We start from the raw sequence: 16908 nt of genomic DNA on the forward strand, positions 1-16908 counted from the left end.
TATACATGAGAAAAGGTGTTAGACATAACTTCCTTCTCTCCCTTACTTTCTTTTTTCTCTATAATTAATTCTATTTTTACCCAGACAGCTTCATTTCTACTCTCATGTTATGACATGTTATAAATACATGATTTTATGTGTATCTATAAAATCTAGGAACTGTAAATGTGAGAAACCCAGTATGTATCTCTTATACTGCTTTTATTAGCATGCTATCACTATCTCCAGTCAAATCCACTTCTCTGCAAACAATGTAACTTTGTTCTTTTTATGGTGAAAAATTCTACTGTACAGGTATATGGCATTTTTTTTTTACCCAATCCTTGGCTGCTGGACACTTGAGGTCATTCCATAACTTAACAATTGTGAATAATGCTGGAATAACCATGGTGCACAAGTATCTCTGAGATAGATGAACTTGTAATTCTCCAGTATAAAAATACAACAGTATAAGTGGACCATATTGTCAATTGATTTTCAGTTTTTTAGAAACTTTCATAGTGACTGGACTAATTTATATTCTCACCAGCAGAGTATCGGGTTCAGTTTGGTCCACATCTTCATCAACATTCATCATTTTCTTAATGACTGTCATTCTGATTGGGGTAAGATGGATTTGCATTCCCTGTTGACTAATAAAGTTGTATATTTTTTCATATATTTGTTGTTTGTTTATATTTCACCTTTTGAGAAGTGACTATTCAATTCCTTGGCTTTTTGTTTTAGTTGGGTTGTTTGTTTAGTTCAATTGTTTAGTTTGGGGTTTTTATTGCTTGGTTTTTGAGTTCTTATATATTTTAGAAATTACTCTCCTGACAGATGTACAACTAAAAATGTTTTCTCTCATTCTTTCAGCTGTCTTTTCACTCTATTACCTGTTTCCTTGGTTGTACAAAAGTCTTTTCATTTCATAATGACCTGTTTGTATATTATTGGCATTATTTTTCAAGCAACCCAAATCTTATTCAGAAAGGCTTTTACCTATGGTTCTAGCTTGACATGTTTTCTGTAATTTCTTTTCTAATTAGTTTCAGACCTTCATTAAAATCTCTGATAAATTTAAAGTTGATTTTTGTGCAGTGTGAGAAATAGGGCTCATTTCATTGTGCTATATTTGGACACTCAGTTTTACCAGAATCACTGTTGAAGAAGTTACCTTTTCTCCAAGTGCAGTTTTGGCATATTTGTCAAAAATCAGTTGTCTATCATTGTGTGAGTTTATATCTAGGTATTTTTGCCTATTCTGTTGATGTATATGTGAAAGTTGTTGACTATTGTATGCTAATTTTATATACTGTCACTTTGCTGAAAATGTTTTTTTTTCAGTTTTCTGATAGAGTCTTTGCAGTCTTTCTTATTTATAGAATTATATCATGTAAAAATAAGGATACTTCTTTCATCTATTAAGAGAAATTAAATCCACTGGTACATAGGTGGAGCTGAAAACAATCATTCAGAGTGAGACAACCCAAACCCAGAAAGACAAATGTCTCATATTTTCTCTCATCTGTGGATGTTAGCATTAAATCTCCAGATATGTGTGTTTTGTGTCCATATCCATAAAGGTCAGGAAATTATTAAAGGGCATGGGGAAGTACATTCGAGGGTCGGGAGATAGAATGAAAGGTATAAGGGGTTAAAAGGCAACAGGAAGGATTGAACTGAGGTGAGGGAGCAGAGAGTAGAGTAGTGGGGGAGTAGATGAAGAGATTAATAACATCAAAGAGCTTTTGGAAAAATTGGAACCCTACTGATGGAGAAGCTTCTCCCTAAATAGTAAGGGAGCCAAGCTTTCTGTATGGCAGGCTACCCTATAGGAAGAGGTCTTTGCTTTGGGAAGCTGCATATATTTTTAGCTGTCCCAGATGTATTTGTCAGGGTTCTCTAGAAGAACAGAACTGATAGAATGAATATATACAGGATTTTCTTACAGTAGTTTACGGGCTGTGCTCAAGCTAGTCCAACAATGGCTATCTACCCACGGAAAGTCCAGGATCCAGTAGTTGTTTGGTCCACAAGGCTAGATATCACAGCTGGTCTTCAGTATACACTGGAATCCTGAACAAGTAGGTTCTGGTGCCAGTAAAGAAATAAACTTTCTAGCGAGAACAAGGGCAAGCAGGCAAAGAGCAAAAGCTTCCTTCTTCCATGTCCTTCATATATCCTGTCACTAGAAGGTGTGACCAGATTAAAGGTGGATTGTCCACTTCAAATGATTTAATTAAGAAAAATCCATCACAAGTGTACCCAGTCCCTTAGGTTTTAGTTAATACCAGATGTAGTCAAGTTGACAACCAAGAAAGCCATCACACAAGATTTTCAAATAATAATAATAATAATAATAATAATAATAATATTAATAATGATCTGTTTAAATGTCTCATAAAATGAGTGAGGAGGGAAACTCTCAATTCTTCAGTTATTAAAGAATCATCTTTCTAGGATATTGTAGACTGAGAAAATTCTACTTGGAAGGTTCAAAAAATAAAACCAATAGAAATCTTGGATGGAGGAAGATTTTGATACACAAGAAGAGTTTGGTGGCTTGGTAGCTAACTTTATGATGTTGAACCATCTAAGACCTACATCATCCAACCAGATTTGGCTTTCAAACAAGACGAAAAGATGTGCAGAACTCAAAGATAGAGAACGCCTTAACTAAGCAGACCAGTGCCTCTTTTAGATAAGGTGGAAAATGATGGTGGAAACCTACTACTTCATATAAAGAGAGAGGCTGCATGACTACTGTCTCTGGTTTGTGGAAGAGAAATCTCAAGTGATTGGGGCAGGAAGGGGCTGTTGTTCCCTTTATCTTGCAGAATTAAGAGAGTATATAGCATATATCTACCATCCTCTTTTGACTGTAGTCAATACTGAGGTCCTATATGATAAAGCGACTTTCCCAGAGATTCAGGGTTAATAACTTTTAGGATTTTTGATAGATATGGAAGCATTATGACCCATAATATATAGCTCTTAAATCTTGATGGCAATTCTCTTGGCAGGATCTAACTGTTCATCAAATTTTAGCTTTTTCAATTTGGGAAAGTTATCAGTACATAAATTTGAAATTCTTATTTTCAGGTTTAGGTAACATGGAAGTCAAAAGGCCAAGTTTCATAATTAACTAATTTCTGAGTTTTAATACAGGTCCATCTAACCTATTGCTTAGCCTGTCTTTATGATCACAGAGGTATAAATTTTATTCATCTTTCAACTCTTATGGTCCTGAATATTGAATTCTGACTTTGCTATTTCCTATTCATAATATTCTCAATTTAACAGATACTTAGTCCCACTTTCTATTATATTACTTTAGGAAGCAAAATTCACACAGTAGTCTATGTTAATATCCAGGATATTCTGCTAGATGCCAACAATAAAATGGTAAAATCAGACATAATTTATGCTGACAATGAACCTAAGAGTTTAATGGGGAGTAAAAGCATTTAATATGGATATTAATGCTATAAAATTTAAAACTTAAGAAAAATAACACAGTCTAATAAAAACCACAGTAAAGACTGTTAACAAATATTTTAACTTACTGAGCATAGGTCAGACATGGGGACCTATGGGCTTAAAAAGGCCATAATATAGTAATACTAAAATGTAATGAATGGTCAGGGAGCTGGAATGGTAGGCTACCATGTCAGACCTTATACAATATGAAATATAAATGGAGATATTAAAGGTTATAAATTGGATAAGCAACATAATCTCCTTTGGAGAGAATGGTCTAGTGGCATATAAAACTAGAATTAGGAAGATCCTCGGTTTTCTAGCAATTTCTACCATACAGGCAAGATATGATGAGTATAGATAATAACACAGAGAGAAGGAATGGATTTGAAAGACATTTCACTGCTTTTTGAAGGCAGCCAACGTAAGATAGGTTGCCCCATGACAGGTACTGGAAATGAAGGAGCTTATTCACAAGCCATGACAAACATACCACTGAACAGGTGCAGCCAAGTGCTTAAGAGGCAGCAGTCAATTGATTGTGAGCATCTCTCTGAGTTTACTTCCATACAAAGATTGTTTATCAAAGACAAGAGCTGATATTTTTAAAGTGTACAAATGTATTACTAAAATTCAGCAGGAAAATTGAAGTAACCATTTAGAGCATAGCCTGCCAGGTACCTGTTGGCTTTGCAAACTATTACAATCTATATAGTGTATAAGGAAGGAGAATTTCATCAATGACCTTCACCAGAAGCTCATAATGCATATTAATAATAAAATCAGATTGATATTTAGTATTATTGTTGATTTTATATTTTCCACAGATGCCTTTACCCTTCCTTGTTCCCACATCTGGAGCTAGTCTCCGCATAACTCAGTCTTTGGTTCTTTGTTACACTATGCGGTTTGTTGTTTAAGACATGATCAATGAATAAGTTTTAACCTTAGCACTATTGACAGTTGGGCTATGTAATTCTTTGTGGAGTCAGTAACAATCATGTGGTTGTTAAGGAAGGATGTGAAAAATCTGCTGTAGAAAATTCTACTATTCAGCAATGATTCTAAATTAGACAATGATACACATGGGAGACAGGAAAAGAAGCCACTGAGGTCATTGTTTTTTACAGCTGAGAAATACTCCATTGTGTAAATGTTCTACATTTTCCTTATCCATTCTTCAGTTGAGGGCATGTAAGATGTTTGCAGGTTCTGGCTATTATGAATAATGCTGCTATGAACATAGTTGTGGTGTGATTGAGCATCCTTTGGGTATATGCCCAAGAGTGGCATAGCTGGATCTTGAGGTAGATTGAGTCCCAATTTTCTGAGAAACCACCATATTGATTTCCAAAGTGGCTGTACAAGTTTGCACTCCCACCAACAGTGGAGGAGTGTTCCCCTTACTCCACATCTTCTCCAACATTAGTGTTTTGATCTTAGCCATTCTGACAGATGTAAGATGGTCTCTCAAAGTCATTTTGACTTGCATTTCCCTGATGACTGAGGATGTTGAGCAATTCCTTAAATGTCTTTCAACCATTTGAGATTCTTCTGTTGAGAATTCTGCTTAGATCAGTACCTCATTTTTTAATTGGATTATTGGGTATTTTGTTGTCTAGTTTCTTGAATTCTTTATTTGCAGGCAAATGGATAGAACTAGAAAAAAATTCTGAGTGAGATAACCCGGCCCCAGAAAGACAAACATGGTATGTATTTATAAGTGAATATTAGGAGTAAGTATAGGATAACCAACCTACAATCCAGTCTCAGAAAAGCTAGATAACAAGGAGGGCCCAAATAGAGATACATGGATTTCCCTGGGAAGGGGAAATAGAAGAGATATCCAGGGTAAACTGGGAACAGGAAAGGGGGAGTGGTGGAATGGGAACTTGAGAGAGTGGGTGGGGTGGGAGTTGGGTTTGGGAGGCAGGCTAGGGGAGGGACAGAGGGGAAGAGTAAGAAAGAGACATCTTGACGGAGGTGCATTTCAGGGTTAGAGAGAAAACTGGAGCCAGAAAAACACCCAGGAATCCACAAGGACAACTCCAGCGAGGATTCCTTGCAATAGTGGAGAAGGTGACTGAACTGGCCATCTACTGTAACCAGACTGGTGACTACCCTAATTGTCATCAGAGATACTCTATCCAGTAACTGATGGAAGCAGGTGCAGAGATCCACAGCCAAGCATTGGGTGAGCTCCAGAAGGCTTGCTGAACAAAGGGAAGAGGGACTATACAAACCAGGGGGATCATGATGAGGAACCCACAGAGATAGCTGACTTGAGTTTGCAGGAGCTCATGGTTTCTGGACCAAAAGTTAGAGAGCCTCCATGGGGCCGACCTAGGCCCTCTGCATGCATGTGACAGTTGTGTAGCTTGGTCTCTTTGTAAGTTCCTAGCAGTGAGAGCAGGACCTGTCCTGGTGCTTGGCTGGCTTTGGGGGAACCTGTTCCCCATGCTGGATTACCTGGCACAGCCTTGATGCAAGAGAAGGAGCTTAGTCATGCCTCAACTTGATGTGCCATGTTTTGTTTGAGCCCATGGGAGGTCTACACCTTTCTGAATGAAGATGGAGGAGGAGTGAGTGGGGAGAGGAGGTAGATAGAAAGCAGGGGGAGGGGGAAGGAGGAGAGGTGGGAAGGGAAACTGTGGTTTAAATAATAAATAAATAAATAAATAAATAAATAAATAAATAAATAAATAAATAAATAAGTCACTGGCTCATCCCATTCTTTCAAAATGACTTAATCTTGCAAATAACTGGACTGGCAATCTTTACCTACACTACTGTATCACAGTTTAGTATCTAGGTCACTGGTGATCATGACTAGAGGGTGTTAGCATGGCATTAACACAGGAAGTAACTGATGCAGTAATGACTTCCAAAGAGATGATACAGAAATAGTACTTGACTTCACAAAATGAATCAATAATGATCAATTCTCTCTGTGTCTCCCCTTAGAAGGTAGAGAGGAAGGTAAGTGACAATTGCACTAGCTCCTTCAGCTAGCCATCGTGACTCCATCCATTTTATTCACAATTTGTTTTTAAGTTACTTTATCTTTCTTAATAATAAAATTATTTTATGAGTGCATGTTAATTTTATAACATAATAAGCTTAACTATTACATTTTCATACATATATAAAATGTCATATTCACCACACTACTCTTTTTTGTATCCAGTATGGTTAGGTACAAATATAGTATTGTATTATTTTTAAAATACAGTATTTTAAAAATACTCCTCTACTGCAGTATTTTTTTAAAGAATGGTACACTATTTCTGCTTCCCAAAAGTCTCTCTCTGTATCTCCCTTTCTTTCCTGTACATGAGAAAAATGTGATAATTTGTCTTTCTAAGTCTATCTTATTTCATAAAATTATCTCTGGATCCATCTATTTTCCTAAAAGTAATACAGCTTCACTCTTGTTTATGACAAAATAAAACTCAGTTGTGAATATATAACTTTAGGTTCTTGAGACATTCATTCACTGGCAGGTACCTAGGCTGAGTCAATACTTTGTTATGATTAGTTCCATAATAAACATGGATGTGCAAGCATCTTTACTCTAAGACAACTTTAATTATTTGGGGGATATACAAGAAGTAGTGTCATGGGTTCATATGTTAACTGTACTTTTAAGGTTTGTTTTTGGGTTTTTTTAAGCCTCCATACTTGCTTCCATAGTGTCCAGAATAATGTATAATACCATCAAAATTGCTCAAGTGCTCCTTTTCCTAAACTCAACATCCTCACCACATTTATTATTACTTACTTGGTGACAGACATTCTGACTGGGGGACGGGGTCTATCCTGGTTTTGATGGACAAGTGACCCAACATATCTACAACAAAATTATTTTCTTTTTAATGATAACAAATTTAAAATGTTTTCTCTGAATAGGCTTTAATATCATTCAATTTAGTCTCTCCCAAATTTCTATCTTTATAATTAAATAGAATGCATCAAAAATTCTAAAAACTGGTGATGGGAATGTCATTCTGTACATTGTGAATATATGTTGCTCTGATTGGTTGATAAAGCCAGTTGGCCTATGGCAAGGCAACTTAGAGGAAAGTGGGAAGTCCAAACAGATAGGAAGAAAAGGGAGAGGCAGAGGAGACACTGCCAGCCGCCACCATGAGAAGCAAGATGTAAAAATACTGGTAAGCCACAAGCCACATGACAAAGTACAGATCTATAGAAATTGGTTATAATTTAAGATATAAGAACTAGATAACAAGAAGCCTGCCATGGCCATAGTTTAAAAATACTATTAGCCTGTGGGTCCAAGAAGCTGTGGGACTGATGGATGAGAGAGAATTGTCCTAACAGTGAGCTAGGTGGGGCACATAGAAACTTCAGCTACAAACTGGCTATTAATTTACACATCCATATTCACAGATATTTTGAAACATGCTTCTACTAGTTTAGTAAAATTCACAAGTTTTTTTTTTCTCAAAAATACTTGCTTTGTTTCGAATTCAATTTTTTTTAAATAGTACTTTTATTTCAGTAGGAATGTGAGAAATATATTTAAGAAATTTTCACTTTTTAAATTTCTATATCTAACAATGTTTGGGAAACCTTTAGAAACTCATTAAAAATTCTTTATAAAATCTGTTCTAATGATGTGACAATGTCTTTTATTACTTGCTTTATTTAATTTCCTCTGAATTTCTTACTTAGGCTTTTTATAGAAATACTAGCCCTTTTTTTCAAATCTGAAATTAAACACAACCTACTCTAGAAACCTTCTATTCAAATTACTTTGCTTCCCCTATCATGTTTGTTGTATGACTTTTCCTGGGGCAATGTAATTGCGTATTCCATTCACTCTAAATAGAACCAGCACAGACAGACCAAAGAAAGCCTTCCAAGTCCAGCTCAGTTCATTGGGTTTACTTACCGAAGCATGAGAAACTTAAAGGCAATTACACCACTACAAGAGGCCCGCCCCCGGCATGTAGGAACCGTCAGGCAATGGCATGACTGAAGAGTGTCACTCCAGTCAACTGTTTACTTCACATAATATCAGGAAGGAGAAGGAACTCGTGAGGCTATCAGAGGCCTTCTGAATCACTGGAGCCTCTTCCCTCCAGATGAGAGAATGTTAATAGAACTGGTTTCTACAAGGTCCCCTTCGGGTGACCACAACTGCTTTGTTTCAACACAGACTAAGCAGCTTCACTATACGACTCCACTAGACATTTATACTACTCTTACACATGATAAGATCTGCCTCCCTACCACAAAATTATTAAACAATATATTTGTCAATTTCTATTCTACTGAATATAGCAAATTGTTTTGCAAATTAATGCTTAAAATGTTTGTTAAGGGCTGGAGAGATGGCTCAGAGGTTAAGAGCACTGACTGCTCTTCCAGAGGTCCTGAGTTCAATTCCCAGCAACCACATGGTGGCTCACAACCATCTGTAATGAGATCTGGTGCCCTCTTCTGGCCTGCAGTCATACATGCTGTATACATAATAAATAAATAAATCTTTAAAAAAAATAAATAAAAATAAAAAAAAATGTTTGTTAAACTGAATCAAAGCCTACTACTGTATTAAAAATGAATTGAAACTGGGTTTAAATGTTTTCTAAGCATAATTTTCAATTGCTATAGGCTTTGGTTCAGTAATCTTGAGCTTTATAGTGAGCAAACGTGTAAATAATAAACAGTGCATGTCAAATATATGAAGAGAGTTACAGTTATTAAATGCATTATATCATTAATTGTTGAATAATTGGTAATTAAGTGAATGAAAAAGAACAGCATGGTGTTCACAAATTATTAAAATACTTTATATTCACCTCACATGGCTGTTACAAAACTGTTACCAATGACTGCAGGTGAGGAGGCTTGAACTGCCCCTGTTACCACTACGACCTTTGGCATATTTGTCATTCATGAGACATGAATCCTTCATATGGAATGTTAAGATCAAATGTAATGATGAAAATAACCATTTAAGCTATAGAGAAGCAAGTAGTCTTCAAGTGTATGTTGAGTTTCCACTTAATCATCACAACCTGGCAGATTATTATTTCCATGTTTTGCCAGTAGAAATCTGGGCATACATTACTGTGAATATGTTTTATTACCATTGGTTAATAAAAAAGCTGCTTTGGCCTATAGCAAAGCAGGATAGAGCCAGGCGGGAAATCCAAGCAGAGATACAGGGAAAAGAAGGGCGCAATCAAGAGCAGATGCCAGCCAACCGGAACAACAAGATGTACTAGAGAACAGGTAATGCCATGAAGCCATGTGACAAAATATAGATTAATAGAAATGGGTTAATTCAAATTATAAGAGCTAGTTAGTAACAAGCCTGAGCAATAGGCCAAACAGTTTGTAATTAATACTAAGTCTCTGAGCGATTATTTTTAAAGTGGCTGCAGGACTGGGCAGGACAGAAAAGCCTTGGTTTACGATACATGAATTCTGAAGTGCAGATACCATAGCTGTTAATGGGTAAAACTGGAGATTGGCATTTTATAATCTGATTCCAGAGCTAAAGCCCTTTGCTACAACTATAAGTTGCTAACTAAGTATTGGCACCCTCACTTTATATGTTGTAAAATTAAGTTTTATAAAATATTAATTGGCTTTTTTAGAATATTGCGATCTACAACTCCAACAATAGGATTTTTTTAGATTAGCAACAAATATAAAGTCATAAATTCAATCAAATTATTCCATTAAAATTCATATGAAACTTAAGCAAAAAATGCCAACTTTTGGAAGATGTTAAATTTGTAACTAGAATATTTCCTGTCTCCTACCATTGGTGTATTCTTTAATACACTTATTAATTGAATCTTCAATAAATCTTGACAGTTTACTGTAGTTTGTGACTCACTTAAAATAAAAACCAAAGTCTTCATCTTTTACCAAATATAGACTCAGAAGACCCATAAGTTCCTTTTTTTTTTAAGTCATTCACATAGCTTTTCTCAGCTTTCCAACTTCAACTTTGGTGTGCAATTTAGGAAACAATACTGCCACCCAGAGGAAGAAGGGTTGAAATGCACAGTCAAAAGGAGGAAAAAGTCACTTGCTTGGTTCCGGATTGCAAAAACAGTTGTGTTATGATCTGTGACTTATGGAATTATTGAAATAGTCCAAATACTAAAGGCTATCATTTGCATGTGTAAGAAAAATGACACGACTCTTGATAGCTTGTGTTTTCACTCTTGATGCAAGTAAAACAAAGTTGTACAAATATAACCATCTTCCTGGAAAAAGTCTATTAACTTTCTAACAGCTACAGTGAGATTCCAAAGTGCACAGAAATATTCTAGATAGAAAAGTTTGCCCAAAGCAGTCTGAAGAGAACAATGAGAACGTCTAACGACCAGTTCTAGCCTCACCTAAAACAAAACAGGGACTGCAAATATGGCTCTGTAATTAAGAGCACAGGCTGCTCCTGCAGAGGACATGAGTTCAGTTCCCAGCACCCACATGGTGGTTCACCACTGTCTGTATCTCCAGTTCCAGGAGCCCAGTGCCCTCTTCCGGCCTCTGTGGTGCACATACAGACAGACAGACAAAACAAACACTCATACATTAAAAAATAAACAGCAACAACAACAACAAAAAAAAACTTCTAGAAAATGAACTGTCAATTTGGCTAATTTATAAATTTTGAGAAATATCAAGTGCTGGTATTTTATCTAGTTACTGCTAATGTAGATACAAACAATAAATTTGGTATATTTATTTTCCAGGCATTATTATAAGTATTTTCCAGAGGGAAGAATTTTCTACATAGCATATTACTAGGAAGATAATTACTTAATTTTTTCAGTCTTTATGGCATTTTAAACTACTATATTGCTATTTTACTGAGAACTCCCAGTCAGTGTTAAGTAATAACAGTGATAGTGGAGATGCCTACTCTGTTCTTGATTTCAATGTGAATTAATTCAATAAGAGGAATGTGAGAACAGAGTCTATTCACATTGGAACAAAACCAAAGGAATGCTGTAAATTCTATTTTAAGGGTTAACACTCTTCAAAGAAAATTTTCAAGTGTACAAGAAAACACTGTACAAAGACTTTACACAGTTCTCTAACCTTGATTTCCTCTCTAAGGAGCAAATAATGAATGTAGCATGTGCCTGTATGTACTTTTTAGATTCTACGATTTCTGATAAAGTATGATCAGAATGACAAACCATAGTCAGATTCAAGATAGTTTACATTCACACAGGTGTGATACAGATGTCCCTATACATAAAATTATAGGGGATACAATTTAAAAGGCATTGAGACCTGATTTTAGTATTGCAACAGAGTACCCAAAGAATGGTAAAATATAGCTCTATAAAAAAATTGTGGGAGAGTACACATTTGTATGCAGGTGTGTGTGCACATGTGTGCTTGTGGACTCCCAAAGTCAATGTCAGGTTTCTTCTTCCATTGCTCTCTACCTTGTATTTTGAGATAGGGTCTCTCCCTGAATCCAGAGCTTGCAATCTCCACAACCTGTGTTCTAGGACTACAGGTGGTGTTACAAGCTGTCTTATTTATTTTTCTATTGCCCTAATATGACATCATTACTAAGACAACTTATAAAGAAATAGTTTGTTTTGGGCTTACAGTTACAGAGTTAGAGTCTATAACCATCATGGTAGAGAGCATGGCCCACAGGCAGGAAGCTCAGCAGAGGAGAGCTTACATCTTGATCCACAAGCACTAGGCAGAGAAAGTTAACTGGGAGTAGACTGGAAATAGAAAATGAAGGAATATTTCCAAGTAATTTTCACAAAGCCAATATTTCATTGATATTAAAAGCCAAAGACCTAACAGCAAAAAAAAAAAAAAAAAAAAAAAAAAAAAAAAAAAAAAAAAAAAAGATAAGCATGGATGAAAAGTTCTCAGTAAAATACTTACAATTGGGGGAGGCTCCTTGCTGTAAATGTGGTCTGGTAGGTGTAGTGATGTGTAATGAAAGAGAGAAATGTAGAACTGGGACCCAGAGGTTTAAAGAGAAGAACGTCCCAAGGAGAATCAAGCACTTCATTAACGGTGAAACAATGGAACATTATAGTACCAATGAATATGAAATCAGTGGCTTACAGAAGGTGTTCTGCCCACTGTTGACCCAACAAAACTTACCTGGGGTCCTTACTTATGTTTTACCACTCCATGATTACTTATTTATCTCGCATTTTACAGAAGTGTAAAGAACAACTTTAAAAAGCAACCCTGGTTCCCCCATCATATTTCTCTGGCAATTGTTAAAGTAAATAATGAGTATGTTAACAACTTGATTATTGTCATCTTGCAAGGATTTCAGGTTAATGCCAAAGAACTTGGCAGCTCTTCTGTCTTATTTTTAACGCAATGGTATGTCCACTCTGATGGTAAACCCATCCAGCCCACACACTGGAGAAAATTAGTGGGGATTAGCAAACCAGTTAACTTTGGCAAGGAACTGAGCTCGCTTGCCTGAGACAGTCTGGAAGCCAGTTTATATACCTGTAACAAATCATCAAGAATCTGCAGGATTGGGTCTGGTGGTTGGCATGTTTAACAAGAATTCCTTGATGCATCTTCTCAAGACATTATTTCTGTTTCTGTGGGAATCATCCTTTGATTGCAAATTGGTTATTGCCATCTATAGAACCACTTGTACCAAATTCTGCCAATAAAAAACGTGTAAGGAGATGTTTGGGCTGATGATGTAGTAGTTTACAGATACTGTAAAACCGACAAAAGAAATTTTCTTGGTTCTTACTAGAATGACTTGTGGAGGTTTCATAACAAATTTCCTCATCTCCACAGCAAGTGTATCAAATTATTTTCTGTCTGTTGAATAATCGGTGCAGTAATTCCTTGTATGTGGAATCTCTTTCTGAGTTTGCCCAAGCAGACACTCTAGTCACTGAACGAGATAAGCCTTTCTAACTGGCAGGATTCCTTTGCTCTTATGATGTATGCAATTAAAATATGGATACGTGAGCATATTGTGGAAACCTGTCAATGGACCTCAATAAGTTCAAGTGAAAGTTCAATTTTTTAGGTGTCAGTTGAAAGTTCAAGTGAAAGTTTTTAGTTCAACTGAAGTTTGAAGAATTTAACAAGGAAGGAGTCTTTTAGGGAGTCTTGGATACAGGGGTTCATGAGCTGGTGGTTCATACATGTGATGGTCATCTTTCCTTTCATGGGTGTAAACTATGTAACAGTACTTGAAGGATTTATCTTCAGGTTGTGTAATTAGTGGTGCTATAAATTAGAGTTTACGCCGGGCGGTGGTGGCGCACGCCTTTAATCCCAGCACTCGGGAGGCAGAGCCAGGCGGATCTCTGTGAGTTCGAGGCCAGCCTGGGCTACCAAGTGAGTTCCAGGAAAGGCACAAAGCTACACAGAGAAACCCTGTCTCAAAAAAAAACCAAAAAAAAAATTAGAGTTTACTAAAATACCATTATAGTTACAATTTAGAGTTGTTGAAACATGTTGGTGTGACCTCTTCCTCTCAATTTGGTTTTTTGTTTGTTTTGTTTTTAACTTTTATTGATTCTTCGTGGATTTCACATCATGCATTCCGATCCTATTTATCTGTCTCCTCACATCTGCCCTCCCCACCCCCAAATCAAAACCAAATGTAAAGGGAAAACCAAAGACCAAACAAAACAAAAGAGAAGAATCTTGTCTTGGAAGCTATAGTGTAGCATGCTGAGTCACACAATTTACCCTTTAGTCCATTCATCTTTACTTGCAAGTGTTATAGCCACGAATCATTGGTCTGACTCAAGGTCTCCACCACCAATTACGGGCTCTCCTTAGGGATCCTCTTGGATATCCTGTTGTCCTGTATCATGGAGACCCTGCTGTTTTGGATCTGTGGGTTCATGCTCCAACATGTTCATAGATTTGGTGGATGTTGGGGTGGGCCAACTCCTAGCCCAGGTTCTGGGCCTGGCTGGTACTGGGTTGGTCAGCCTGCCAGCTTTCCCTCATCATCACTACCTAGGCAAGTTCTCCAGCACTGCCTCAGCTAGCTCACCCATTGCAGCCTACAGCAAGGAGTGGGGCCAGTTCACCTGTTCTCGGGTCCTCATATTCGGGTACCCACATTCACATCACCAGGGCCAGCTCTACAGTTTTGCCCAGGGAAGGTGCCATGCCTGCTCTCCTGTGTGCTACAACTAGTATGGGGCAGGGCTAGCTCTCCCATTCTTGTAATTGCAGGGCCAGCTCTCCCACATGTGTCCCCAACCACAGGGTCAGCTCTAGTGTGGTGCCCAGGTGAGGTGCATGCCTAAGGTGAGAGGTAGGGCCATCTTTCCCCTGAGGGGTAAGGCCAGCTCCCCTGATGCAAGGCCAGCCATCCCAGGGCCAGTGAAGGGAGGGGTTGGCTCAGCACAGCATTGTTTCAATGACTCCCGTGCTAACACAGGCCATGAACATCATCACCACAGACCCCAACAGCAGCAGGACCACAGACCTAAACAGGCAGTGGCCAGTGCCCAGATGTCTGTATGGCTCCAGGTGGTAGACCTGGCCACCCATATCAGCATGGTCCCGGGTGCAGCACAGTCCTTGGGGCACCCTCATGGTTGCAGTCCAGAGCCCAGGCATCTATGTGGTGTTTGGTGGCAACATGGACCATAGAAATCAATATAGACCCTGGCTGTGGTAGGACCACAGACCCAGACATGGTGCTAGGAAGCAGCCTGGGGCCTGGAGGTCACCATGGTCCCAGGTGGCAGCGTGGGCCACAATGACCATCATGGCCCCTGAAGCAGCATGGCCTGCAGACACCAACATGGCCCCAGGTGGTGACGTAGACCAGAGGCCACAACTCCCAGTGGCAAAGGGAGCCACAGACATCAACACAGAGCCCCCCTCGGCTGCTCTGGGGCCCTGGACCAAGACCTGGCCCAGACATTTGCTTGGACTTGGGTGGCCCGCTGGCCATTTACATTAGCCTGTTCCTCACCACCGTCACCTCTCCAGATCTGTCTCTCTCCCCAGCCCACCAACCATTCTGCCTCTCTGTCTCTCTCTCTCTTCTACCTCCCCACCTTGTACTCTCTCACCACAGTGGTGCCCAAACGCTCAGCACCAGGGCTCTTCGTTGGGTCACAAGTGGCTCTTTTTTTAGTACTATCCACCACCCCAGCTAAGGAATGGCTCAGAGCTGTTGTCTTTCCTCTCTTCCGAGCCCAGGCCTAGAAACCTAGGGTAGTGCCTGGTATGATGGTACCCTCTGGTGCCAGGCGGGCTCCTGGCTGATTTGCCCACCCCACCTCAGGTAGGGCCAGGTGGCTGCTAGCTATGCCCCCCCCCACACACACACTCAGACAAACGTCTGGGAGGGCGCCATCTGTGACCTCTGCCAATTCAGGCCCTGATGGCCTCAGTTTTTTGTTTGTTTGTTTGTTTTGTTTTGGGAGGGTTTGGGTTTTTTTTTTTTTTTCAAGACAGGGTTTCTCTGTGTAGCTTTGGTGCCTGTCCTGGATCTCGCTCTGTAGACCAGGCTGGCCTCGAACTCAGATATCCTCCTTGTTTGGAAGGAGTCTGGTGGGAAATCTACCTCGGCTCCCTTCCCCATCTCTTTCCCCAAACCCACCCCTTCAAAGCCTGCCAAACACAGCTGTAGATGTATCCAATCGTCTTTTTAAAATAAAAAACACAGAGCCAATGTAAAAGAGAGAAAGCCGAGAGGTCAGAGCTCAGAGATAAAATCTTACCTCCTGCAGTGCTCCTAACTTCCCCGAGAGAGAGCTACTTCCTGTTTGTCTGTGTTTAAATAGTCTTTCTGTTCTGCCTTCTCATTGGTTCTAAACCCAACCACATGACTGCCTCATCACTGCCTGTAAGTACCGCCCTCCAGGTCTTAAAGGCATATGTCTCCAATACTGGCTGTATCCCTGAACACACAGAAATCTACCTAGCTCTTCTAACCATCACGCTCTTGCTATGGCTCTAATAGCTCTGACCCCAGGGCAACTTTATTTATTAACATAAAATTAAAATTACATTTCAGTACAAATAAAATATCACCATATTTCCCCTTTTCTATTTTAATAAAAAGAAAAAAAAGGCAAAAGGTTATAACTAACAAAAGAAAAACTATATACAAAAGTACAATAACTATATACAATATATACAAGTAACAAATACCTAAACGATGTCTAGTCCATTTGTATTTGACAAATCAGTAAAATAATTCCCTTATCTATCCTATTTTGGTAATTCCAAAATGTATCTAATTCACTTTCTATCCTAATTAATCTTCAACTATAACTAACTAATCTTCAACTCCCTCAGAGACCCAAGAAGGAAATAATATTAGCTAACAAAAATAAAAACAGGAAGTGCACAAAAGCAACTTCCAAAAATTTTGTGAGTTGACAGAAACAGCCAGCTGCCTGGACAGTCACCTGAGGTTTCTCTGCAGTGTTGGGGCATCATCTTTAG

This window comes from Peromyscus leucopus, chromosome 19 (assembly GCF_004664715.2).
Source record: "Peromyscus leucopus breed LL Stock chromosome 19, UCI_PerLeu_2.1, whole genome shotgun sequence".
In the NCBI taxonomy this organism is placed as follows: Eukaryota; Metazoa; Chordata; class Mammalia; order Rodentia; family Cricetidae; genus Peromyscus; species Peromyscus leucopus.